The sequence below is a fragment of the Pezoporus flaviventris genome, unplaced genomic scaffold (assembly GCF_033815535.1).
Source record: "Pezoporus flaviventris isolate CSIRO_AGI_PZ_B2104156 unplaced genomic scaffold, CSIRO_AGI_Pfla_v1 ptg000031l, whole genome shotgun sequence".
Classification (NCBI taxonomy): domain Eukaryota; kingdom Metazoa; phylum Chordata; class Aves; order Psittaciformes; family Psittacidae; genus Pezoporus; species Pezoporus flaviventris.
Window position 1 is genome coordinate 31025971 of NW_026892579.1, and position 12329 is coordinate 31038299.

The following is a 12329-nucleotide window of genomic DNA, read 5'->3' on the forward strand; positions in this document are numbered from 1 at the left end:
TCTAATGTAGGTGCCGAGCCCTGCTGTTGTGAAGGCGAGTCAGAGAGAGCTGTAAAAGTGGATTTTGCCACCCGTTTCTCAGCCTTCATTGCGCCTAGAGTCTCTTTCAGTAGTCACCAGGGGGCAGCAAGAGACTTCACCTCCTTAGACCCACAAGTAACTTCATCCCACAGGTGTGCCCCAATTTTTTCCCATATCCCAAAATCAAAAGCTTCATTAACCCCCGGATCAGCTCTTTTTCTTTACTCCAGAGCAACAGTCTTTTTACAGATTATCATCATACTCTATCCCTCTCACTGAGAGGATATGCTGGAAGCATGGCCATTTCTTCTTTACTTAATTGACTCCCCATCCTAACCCTCTTCCAGACCCGTTGGCTGTTACCTTATTTGCACTGCACAGTGGCTTCCGGGCTCACAAGGCTCTGTTCCGAGGCGTCTACCTCCCGATCCTGGTCCTGCTGGATGGAACCCAGCCGACGTCCCTGCAGCTCCCTGTTTTCCACTTTCTTCGGTGCCACGCGCTTTAATTCCTTCCATTTCAAGAGCAAAAGGGGGGGGCCCACGTTAGCTGCCAATTGCCGCAGAATATATGGACCCAGTCAGAGGTCAATATGATCAGACAAAAGCTGCTTACTGCAAAGCCTTAACTCCTTATATACTATTTCTTACATGCACTTACAGTGATTTGGCATATTATGATTGGATACATGTCTTGAAGACCCTTAGTGACTAACATATAATTGGTTAAGCACACGTGTGAGAACTTGACCTTGAAAGCTTGCCAGCAGTCCACAGTTCTCATAACTCAGTGAATTCCAGCTTCTCCTTATCTGGCTTGCTTAAGCTTCCTCGTGCCTCTCATGGCCTTGCTGTACCTTTTGGGATTATTCAGAGTTTATGTACCAATCATCCATTCTCCCATAAGAACACTGTCTCCACAGATTAGCCTGACTTTTCTCCAATTTTTTAAGGTTGCCCGTGCTTTTGGTTTGGCATCTACCTTGAGAAAGAAAAAAACCCTCTAAGCTGCAAGCCGGTGTGCTTGGAAAGGGGGTGTTAAGAGGAAATGACCCAGACCATAATTTTCATAATTGCCTCGAGGAGTTAGGAGTAACTTTCCAGGAGGAAACAGGGACCTAGCTCTCACAGCCACTTCTTGGAGCACTTAAACCCCTCTGTTACAGTCCCTCCTGGGCAACAGAGCAGCTGCCAGGAAGGACAGATGAGCAGAGACAAGAGCTATGCGTCAAGAAGGGTAGGAGGTAGGATGCCCAGCACCTGCCAGACTCCCTGTTACTCTCAGGACTGTGCTCTTACGGTGACACTTATCTTTCTGCTGTAAAATTCCCTTACCTGGAAACCACAGTATAATCATTTTAAAGACAAATAACCTTTAAACTTCGGTAAGCGGGAGGTACCTGCCCATTACTGTCTCCTCAGTGAGATGGGAGCCAGGCACTGCTGGGAAGAGGCAGGGAATAATGGATGAGCATCAGGAGGAGGGATCAGCACCCAAGCAAATGTGTCTTCTTTTCTATGGAAACAGTACCACAGTATGCTAGAGATTGGAAGGGACCTCAAAAGATCATCTAGTCCAATCCCCCTGCCGGAGCAGGAACACCTAGATAAGGTTACACAGGAATGTGTCCAGGCGGGTTTTGAATGTCTCCAGGGAAGGAGACTCCACAACATCCCTGGGCAGCCTGTTCCAGTGTTCCGTCACCCTCACTGAGAAGAAGTTTCTTCTCAAGTTTAAGTGGAGCCTCTTGTGTTCCAGTTTGTACCCATTACCCCTTGTCCTATCATTGTTTGCCACTGAGTAGAGCCTGGCTCCATCCTCGTGACACTCCCCCTTTATATATTTATAGACACTAATAAGGTCACCCCTCAGTCTCCTCTTCTCCAAACTATAGAGACCCATCTCCCTCAGTCTTTCCTCATAAGGGAGATGCTCCACTCCCTTAATCATCTTCATTGCCCTGCGCTGGACTCTCTCCAGCAGCTCCCTGTCCTTCTTGAACTGAGGGGCCCAGAACTGGACACAATATTCCAGATGCGGTCTCACCAGGGCAGAGTAGAGGGGAAGGAGGACCTCTCTCGACCTACTAACCACCCCCCTTCTAATACACCCCAGGATGCCATTGGCCTTCTTGGCCACAAGGGCACAGTGTTGGCTCATGGTCATCCTGTCGTCCACTAGGACCCCCAGGTCCCTCTCCCCTGCACTGCTCTCTAACAGGTCGTTCCCCAACCTATACTGGAACCTGGGGTTGTTCCTGCCCAGATGCAGGACTCTACACTTTCCCTTGTTATATTTCATCAAGTTATTCCCTGCCCAACTTTCCAGCCTGTCCAGGTCTCGCTGGATGGCAGCACAGCCTTCTGGCGTGTCAGCCACTCCTCCCAGCTTGGTGTCATCAGCAAACTTGCTGATAGTACACTCAATTCCCTCATCTAAATCATTGATGAATATATTAAATAATACTGGTCCCAGTACTGACCCTTGAGGCACTCTACTAGTTACAGGCCTCCAACTAGACTCCGCCCCATAGACTACAACTCTCTGGCTTCTCTCCTTCAGCCAGTTCACAGTCCACCTCACTACCGATCATCCAGTCCACACTTCCTCAATTTAGCTGTGAGGATGCTGTGGGAGAGTGTGTCAAATGCTTTGCTGAAGTCAAGGTAGACCACATCCACCGCTCTGCCATCATCCATCCACCGTGTTATTTCCTCATAAAGGGCTAAGAGACTGGTCAAGCATGATTTCCCCCTGGTGAAGCCATGTTGACTGCCCCTCATAACCCTCTTATCCTTGATATGCCTTAAGATGGCACCAAGGATAAGGTGTTCCATCACTTTCCCAGGGATGGAGGTGAGGCTGACCGGTCTATAGTTACCCGGGTCCTCCTTCTTGCCCTTTTTGAAGGCTGGAGTGACATTTGCCTTCCTCCAGTCCTCAGGCACCTCTCCCGTTTCCCAAGACTTGGTAAAGATGATGGAGAGTGGTCTAGCAATGACTTCCGCCAGTTCCCTCAGCACCCGCGGGTGCATCCCATCTGGACCCATGGATTTATGGAGGTCCAGATTGCTCAACTGGTCTCTAACCCATTCCTCATCAACTAAGGCAAACCGCTCCGTCAACCTGACTTCATCTAAGGTCTCAGGGGTACAGGGCTCTTCAGGACTGCCTGCAGCAGAGTAGACAGAGACAAAGAAGGCATTCAGTAACTCTGCCATCTCTCAGTCTTCTGTCACCAGGGCACCCATCCCGTTCATCAGTGGGCCTACATTGCCTCTGGTGTTAGTTTTATCTGCCATGTATTTGAAAAAGCTCTTTTTGCTGTCCTTGACCCTTCTCGCCAGGTTTAATTCTAAGGAGGCCTTAGTCATCCTAGCTGCCTTCCTACATCCTCTAGCAGCAGCCTTATATTCCTCCCAAGTGGCCAGCCCCTCCTTCCATGACCTGTAAACTCTCCTCTTCCACTTGAGCATACCCAGCAATTCCCTATTTAGCCATGCAGGTCTCCTGGCCCTCTTCCTTGACTTCCTACGTGTCGGGATGCTCTGATCTTGAGCTTGGAAAAAGCAATCCTTGAATGCCAACCAACTATCTTGGGTCCCTTTACCTTCAACCAGCCTTGGCCATGGGACTTCCCCTAGCAATTGCTTGAAAAGGCCAAAGTTTGCCCTGCTAAAGTCCAGGGTTGCAATTCTACTTGTTATTCTACTAGTCCTACCACACAAGATCCTGAATTCCACCATCTCGTGGTCACTGCAACCAAGGCAACCCTCAACCTTTACTGCTTCCACCAGACCCTCCTTGTTAGTGAGGATGAGATCCAGCAGCGCTCCCCTCCTGGTTGGCTCATCCACCATTTGCGGGAGGAAGTTATCATCCATACACTGGAGGAACCTCCTGGACTGCGGCTGGGTTGCCGAGTGGTCCTTCCAGCAAACATCAGGGAAGTTAAAATCCCCCACGACGACCACAGCCTGTGACTGTGAGGCCGCTCTCAGCTGCCTGTAGAAGGCCTCGTCAACCTCCTCACCCTGATCTGGCGGGCTGTAACAGACACCCACAACAGTATCCCCCCTGCCAGCCTGCCCCTTAATTCTCACCCACAGACTCGCAGTAGTGCCATTGGAAACTGCCACTCTTTGAGAATTACAGCAATTCATCCTCAGAAGGCATTATTTTCAATATAATTCAAATTATTATAAATGATGGACAAGAGATGAAGCTTCCTGTTTCAGAGCAAAGAAGAATATTGGTAGGAAGAATGGTTGTATTGTCCCCTACAAGCTCAGGATCTCAGTGAGTTTTAACTACTTGAGAACTAAGAAGAATGTAAACCACTGTGCTACTCAGAGAAGCATCAAAACTCAGTCTGTCACATCCTTGGGTTTTCCCCCTAAATCCTCAGAAAAACTCTTTCTGCCCTGTAAGTGCCATAATTGAGGAAATTATACTGTGTTTTTAATGTTTAACACTGACTTATGTGCAAAATATAGCTCAGTCTAACACAACTGAGACAAATGCTTCATACATTATGCATGAGTTCTTCCACAAAGCTCTTTTCACAGATTATAGAAAAATCAAGATATGCTGTCATCTTAGTGTTGAAAGTTTTGATAACACTGAATGATTAAATTACTTCATAGTAGACCCCCAGCAAGGTTTTCTTGATGGAACTCTTCCCTAAGCCTCTCTTGCTAGGCAGGCCAAAGAAATCTGAGCCATCAGTAATGAAAAACATGCTGTACCAAGCAGCAGAGGAAACACAAATACAGCTTATGCAGCTCTCCAGATCAGGAAACTTCTGGGAAAGGCATTCAGTAGAGACTGGGGACATTTCCCTTTTTAGGGACCCATACCTTTCTGAGAACATTAGCATCTTTTAAAGGCCATTAAGAACCTACTGTGACTTCTAGAATAAAGCAATGTCTTACTATTTCCAGTTTCTGCCTGCTCTAAAAAGTTCTAAAATTGCTGTCCAAGTAGGCACTGGGAAAACAGATTTCAGAAAAACATATACTTCCCCGGTTTACTAGGCCCAAAGAGAAGAGTAGATGTAGTCCAAGAGGCAACATAAGCCTTATTTCCTCATGTGTTTCTCCCCTTCTTAACACACCAAATAATTTTTGCTATGATAACAGCAGTCAGGGAGGCTGTCAGCCTCCTCATGATGCAGCGCCCCCTTACCAAAGGGATTTGAAATAATGCCAGTCAATTAATCAGCCAGTGATCAACACCTAGATCACAACAAAACCCTGTGGCTCAGGGCAGAGAGCTCCTTGTTATAGTAAGGTCCTCAATATCTTGATTTTGCATTCAGAGCCACATAGAGAATTTCTCTCCTTCCCTGTAAAGGTAGAGATATCAGCACCTCTGCTCAGGGACCACAGTGTTCACCCCTCAGTTGCAGAAACAAACTCAGATCTCAGGTTTTCTGGAAACCAGGAGAAGCCATTTTGTGCATCAACTTTGGGGACTTCTCTACAACATGTCATTCTCTCCATGCTTTTCTAAATGCCTAAGCCTAGAACTCAGCTGTCAGCACTGCTCCAAGAATACTACTAATGCTCTGAAAAGTCATACTTTAATGTGCCACTTTAGTGTTTATCTAAATTTCAGACAGACTAATTATCTAACTTTCAAGCTGAAAGGTCTGAAAGCATTGAAAAGCACATCAACACAGGTAACTGGGAAAATGCATTTTGCAGACAGCTGGCTATAGCACATCCATGGGAGAGAAAAGCTGAGCACTGTGAAGTGCTGTAAGTAGAGAAAGTGCCTTGTCTGGTGAACGAAATTTATGAAATACATGGAACAAGGAGGCAAGAAGACAGTTGACTTTTGCCCCTCAGGGATGTCAGCATCTTGAAAAGAGGAATTTTATTTTTTTTCCCCGGTCAGGTCTCAGCAACTTTCTTCCCTCTTGCAGAGTAGACTTCCCTTCTTTCAGAGGCAAGCAGCAGCTCACTCATCCTCATTTCTGCCTGAACAGCTTGTCTTCCTGCTTCCACAGGCTTCAGCAAGCAGCATCCCTTCTTCTGCAGCCTCAACAATTCCATAAACATTAAGGGATGGGGGCTGGAGAAGAGGTAAAGAGCTTTGTCTACTGCTTGGTACCCACTTGCAGTTCTGTAGGAAGATGGCTACTTAAGATTTTCCAGAGCTGTTCAGCCCTCTCCCTGAACAAGTGCCATTTTTAGGTCTGCCACCAGGGGTAAGAGGCAACTTCTCCATAAACAGAGTTCACAAAACACACACTGCTAGAGGCTTCCAGCAGTGTTTCCCACAGGAAGCACACGTTGTAGCGCTTAAGCTATAAAGATGACATTCGTGACTTTGTAGTTTCCCATCTAAAGCAGGGATTTTAGAGTCCTGCAATTTGAGGGGAAATACACAAAAGACACACAAACCAAACACAAAACCCCACACAAACCCAAAAAAAAACCCAGCCTTCCACACTATCTTGACCTGAATATCTCTTAGGTTCTTCTGAATCTGATAGAGACACTTGGACTCTGAAACCAGATTTCTATGCCTTCAAATACTTGTTCATTTCCCAAATAACTGATACTTCATTTTTGAAAAAAAACTGTGACAGCTTCATCACGTATTTAATTCTACAATCCTGGCAATCCCAAGCTCCATTTTTAGTTATCATTTTTGTCTAGGGCCACACTGGTGAGGAAGCTGAGGAGGGTTAAATGCACAGGACCAGTAGATCTCAGATTCCAGAATGCTCCATCTTTGAGAACATAGATTCTCCTTACCTTTATGGTTCTAGGCCATGAGAGACTGACTTCGTATGCCCATCTCCAGAAATAGTCTTAAAACTCCTGAGATTAGTACATTCCCCTGCACATTTGGAATGCTTGGTTTTCATCTAGGAATTTTTAATGTTTTTGATCCCAGCTCTCCACAAATTATATTTATTTTGTAAAAAGCCTGCAATTCTGCCTCTGTGCGTAGTCACAGAAGCCCCTTTTTGCTAAAGTTTTAAAAACAACCCAAGACATGTAACCATAGGAAATGACTATACCACAGAATAAAACATTGTTCAGGTCTATGAGGAAGTTGAGAGAGAGAAGACCCAACAGTTGTGTAAGAATGCAACACAAGTGAGCAAAACAGAGTTAAAAGAACACATTAAAAAATGTTTACTAGAAATTCTGAGGGGAGGAGGAGAATAAAGCTCTATTATCTCATGCACATCACTTCCATTAAGCAGGAATTCCATCCCCATGCCAAGCAGCACAACTGCACAGAGTGATTTTACCACTTTCCTGGAGAGTTTCAGTGCTAAACAACGGTACCCAAAACAGAAACACACTGAAAACAGAGGCAAATGATCCCACCACGAAATGCTGAACCCAGCCCCTATAGTGGATCAAATCTGACTGATCATGAGGTCATGAGGACACATGACCCTTCTTCCCTCAAACCCACACCACACTGATTCAGCAGATTAGAAGGGAAATGCTTTGGGAACTGGAGGAAAGAACTGCTCACATGGAAATTGCTAAAAAAGGAAAAAAAAATTCACAGTATGTTCAGCCTGTAAAGAAACATGAAAAGTCATTTCTCCCAAGATGGCTAACCAAGAGAGCAAACTACTCCTTCAAGATACTCCTCCTTCCCCCCTTTCACCACAAGCAGACATTACAAATCTGGAGAGAACTACACTTGTTTGTCTGGTGGCAATAACTAGTTACAACTGCAAGAAGAGGATCTTGATAAATTCTGCTGTGGACACTGCTTTTGGCAGGTCTGTGGGAGGAAGAAAACCTCTGCTCTGTGGCTGGATGGCTGCAAGGGCAGACAGTAGGCTGACCAAAGCCTTCAATCACCCGCTCAAAGACCTATCTTTACAGGAAGGGCAGAGAAGGAAAATAATACAAGTAAAAGGATGGGGCAACCCCCATCAGTTGCTCTGGTTTTCGTTGGATGGTATTTTGTATGGGATATTTTTCCCCTCCAAAAAGCAGTACAACCAGGAATGTCTTCTTGCTCATCAACCCATTAACACTTTTTAAATCCTGTCACACACAGGCCAGGATTTGCCATCCACAGATAGGAAGTCTGGAAGTCACACTGTGTTAAGGGATTTCTTTTCCCTCTGCTGGGATTATCCTATAACTACTAGAAATCCTCAGAAATCCCCAGGTACCAGGCAGCCAACAGCACCAGGCTCAGAGCTGTAGCATCCTCCCTGCTGACAGGGACCCTAGTTGTGCCTTGCTTCAGCAGCAGCTTAAATACTGACGCTTAGAACAGCAATAACTGGCAACAGCATGCATAGGGCAGTTCACTGAGGTCTCCAAATACTTCCAGAAGGATCATGCCAAACCCAAAGCCCCTTCCTGGCTTTAGCCCAGGACTTAACCTAACATTTGAACACCTACATAGTTGTAGCCATGTAGCCCAGGAAAGGCTTAGCTCCTTGAACTTGATATGCCTTCTGAGCAGAGTATCCCAAGGACAAACACTTCACCTCAAAACTGTTTTCTTCTCCAGCCACAAGGACTGTTTAAATTGCAAGATCATACATCTTTAAGTGGAATAGCAGTCAGGCTGAGCTTTCTTGGGCTCAGTCACTAACAAGATGAAAAATGTTTCTGAATGCTATGAAACAAACACTGGCAGGAAGTGGAAAGTGGTTTCTATGCATGAAATAGACAGTTCAAGAAGAGAAATATTCTCCATTTGTGGTCCTTTCCACAACAGCAAGGTTTTCCTTTTCTGAGCATATTTTTCTCCCATTTCTTATTCAGTTTGCTAGAAATGAACATCAAATTTGCTCATCACCTAGAAGGAAAAGCATTGTGCTGCTGGAATGAAAGGCTCCAGAGATACAGCAGGAGGAGTAGGGGCTGGAATGTGTTTCTAAGGAAAAGGCTTTTTGTGGGAAAATACCTATTCACTTGAGAAGTATCACAGGTTTTCTCCAAGCTGCCCTAAGTCAGGCTCAGCAATCCTCCAGGGAGTTCAGAGACAGTCAGCTAGAACACAGAACTGGTCAAACACAAGAGGAAGATACAGGATATATCAAGAAGAGGGATGTGGCAACCAGCCTGGGGAGTATGTAACAAAACCAACCAAAAGCCTTTCAATATATCCACCAGAAGGAAAGGAATCTGCCTCAGGTCAATATGTATTCAGTGCTGGTGAGGTCACACCTCAAATCCTGGGTTCAGTTCTGGGCTCCTCACTACAACAGGGGCAGCACTGAATTGCTACAGAAGGTACAGAAAAGGGCAACAAAGCTGGTGAAGGGTCTGGAGCACAGGTCTGATGAGCAACAGCTGAGGGAACTGGAGTTGTTTAGTCTGGAGAAGGCTCGGGGAGGAGGGAATGTTATTGCCCTCTGCAATTACCTGAGAAAGAGTGATCAAGTATTGGAACAGGCTTCCCAGGGAAGTGGTGGAATCACCATCCCTGGAAGTGCTCAAAAAAAACAGATGAGGCCTTCATGACACAGTTTAGTGTTGGACTTGGCAATCCTTGGGTAAAGGTTGGACTTTATCTTAAAGGTCTTTTCCAATCTAGTTGATTCTATGATAAGATACTCCAACACCATGTATTGTTAGGTATGTCAGATGCCAAGAACACACAGGCCTAGCAAGAACCCCTCTTTACCAGAGTAATGCACACAGGGATGGAAGGCTTGAGACTGCAGAAGCATCTATGTAAGTGTTCTCATGCAGACTAAAAGGGTGTGCTTTTAAATCAAGCTTCGAATTTACTTCCACATATGCTTTGAATTGTGTCATGAAGCAGTGTTAAACCACAAAAACCAGGATTTCTCATAACTGAGCTGGGAGATGCATTTCCAAAACATCCCTTATCCAATGCAGCCTCAGGTGGTCATTCAGTCCTCAGCAACACACCACAGCACATCTGAAGTGAAAGAAGAACCCTAGCCAAAAATGCATGTAGCACAAACTACTTCCTTGTGTAGAGAATATGAGAATGATTCGTGTCAAGAACTTAGGAATCATTGTTACCAATGCACCTGTGACCAGTGTACCATGTGTGGAATGTATAAAAATGACCTTGATTATAATAAATGTTGCTGTCAGTGTAATGATGGGAAAGAAGAAGAAAGAAGGGAATAAGCTAGTCCCCTCTTTCATCATTTAGACTGTTAAAACAATAAGGAACGCTTTTAGCTTTGTTTAGCTGCTTGAATGCTTTAAGGGGGTTAGGTAACCAAGGGAACACATCCTGTTAAATATACGGGTCTAAGATTGTGGTTAAGCTTGTGATAGACATCTTTCTATTAATGTATTACAGAGAATTTTCAGTATGTTTCTTTACCTGGAGAGAAGACCCCAGCAACGGTACAGAAACAAATGAAAAGGAGCCACATCGAGTTTCGGGCAAAGAAGACAACAGGATTGGCTGAAACTCAAAACCAGGAACTGAAACCCTGGACTGAGAAATATAAGAGACTGTACCCCAAAAACCCCGGTGTGCATTGTTGGCGGAGCAGAGACACCCCGCGCACCCAGAGCTGCTTGCTTATTGCCTCTTGGTATTAATCAATTGTAGTAAAATAATTAAATCAGATCATGGCCAAGGCTAAATTTTTATAACACTTGTAAACAAGATTTAATTGTCTACAGTATTTTCCAATGTAGAAATTGTCAGGTAAACAATCTGATCCCATAGGTACTCTCTACATACCTCCTATCACAGACATCGACAGCCTTTGAAATGAGAAAAAGCAAGAAGCAGCAAAAGTCACAATCTTGAAGTCAAATTTACCCTTCACACAGCTCTGCCATCAGTGTCAAGGACAGGAAGAGTTTTCCTACTTCAATTAATAATAAAAGTCTACTAGTTAAAACAACTATTTATTCTTTAATCTCCCAAGGGGACACTCCTGTCATGTATAGCAGCTCTGAATGGTTACAGCTGTGTTCTCTTAATGCCACAGTCCACCAAAAGGTTTAGTTACGGCCTTTTCTTCCATAAAAGGATACCATCAACAGCTAGCACAAATAAAAGCAGTCTATCAAAAAAAGCCCAAATAGAATTCTTGAACCATTCATACTACACTTCATACAAACCTCCAACTGAATTAAGCTGATGAGCAATTAGATGATGACCAGAGCTGATTAATGGATAAAGGGTGGTGTGGTACTCTGGCCATTCAGCCAGGTTTAAGTCTTGAATAGCTCCTCACAGAAGCATTTGTCACATGTGTACAACAGACACTGCACTACCTCTCCTACTAGTTAATACTTGTTTTGATCCCAGAGACGGAGAAAGCTCCCTACAGAACTTCCAGGTCAAAACCCTTGTTTAGTCCTTTCATTCTTTTTAGTGCAACTATAATGCATGTAGAAAAAACCCCAAACAAACCAAAAAACAAACACAACACAATAGCACACCTGCTGACTTAAAATCCCTCTATAAATAGAGCATTTGCACAAGCTGTTATGTACAGGTGACTATGTTAACTGACTATAAAAACCATTTTTAGTAGCAGTATTTTTGTAGTCTACCTGAATATTTATAGGATGGTGAGGAAATTCACACATAAAGGTGTCTCAAGTAAGAGACAGCAACCATTTTCATTATGATCTTACCCTGTGCTTCAGGAGGAGCTCTAGGATGCCAAATCCTATAGAAGTACAACACAAGTTTTGCAGGTACTAAGGGCAGTCTATAGAAAGAGTTCCTCCATCTGTAAGCCATGCCTTCAAGGCAAAGTCAGACTCACAATTTGTGCAAGTGAACTGGTTTAGATGAAGCAACTACAAAGAAGTATCTCATTTCTAAAAGCAAACCCATTCACAGACCAACCCCAAACTGCAGCAGCACAACTCTTGAAAGGAGAGCTATTCAATCCCAAACAGCTTTTTCACTTCGAACACACAAGGCTCGTTCAAGGTTGTGAGCTAGGCCTCTTCATGACAGGCTGAGAGCAGTAGATCAGAGTATAACGCAAGTTTTCCCGCATCTCCAAACTTAGATGAAGTGCTCTGCACAAGTTCTGAAAGATGACCATAGCATAAAACTCATTACATTCTTGGTTTCTCTTTGTTCTGCTTGTTCCTAAAATACTATCTCACATACAAGAGCTTAATGCCTTTAGATGGTATCACACAGTGAGAGGTCTGGTTTTAATAATTGTACCAAAAATGTCCCAACTAGACAGAGCTCATAAGTAACACTTTTTCATTAACTCACTGTCACGGCCTGCCCTATTTACCCTAGTAGTACATAAATCCTGCTTTAAAAAAAAAAAGGGGGGGGGAATTTAAATTTAAACATTGTCTTCTCCTACCTCTCCTTTAAAAGGT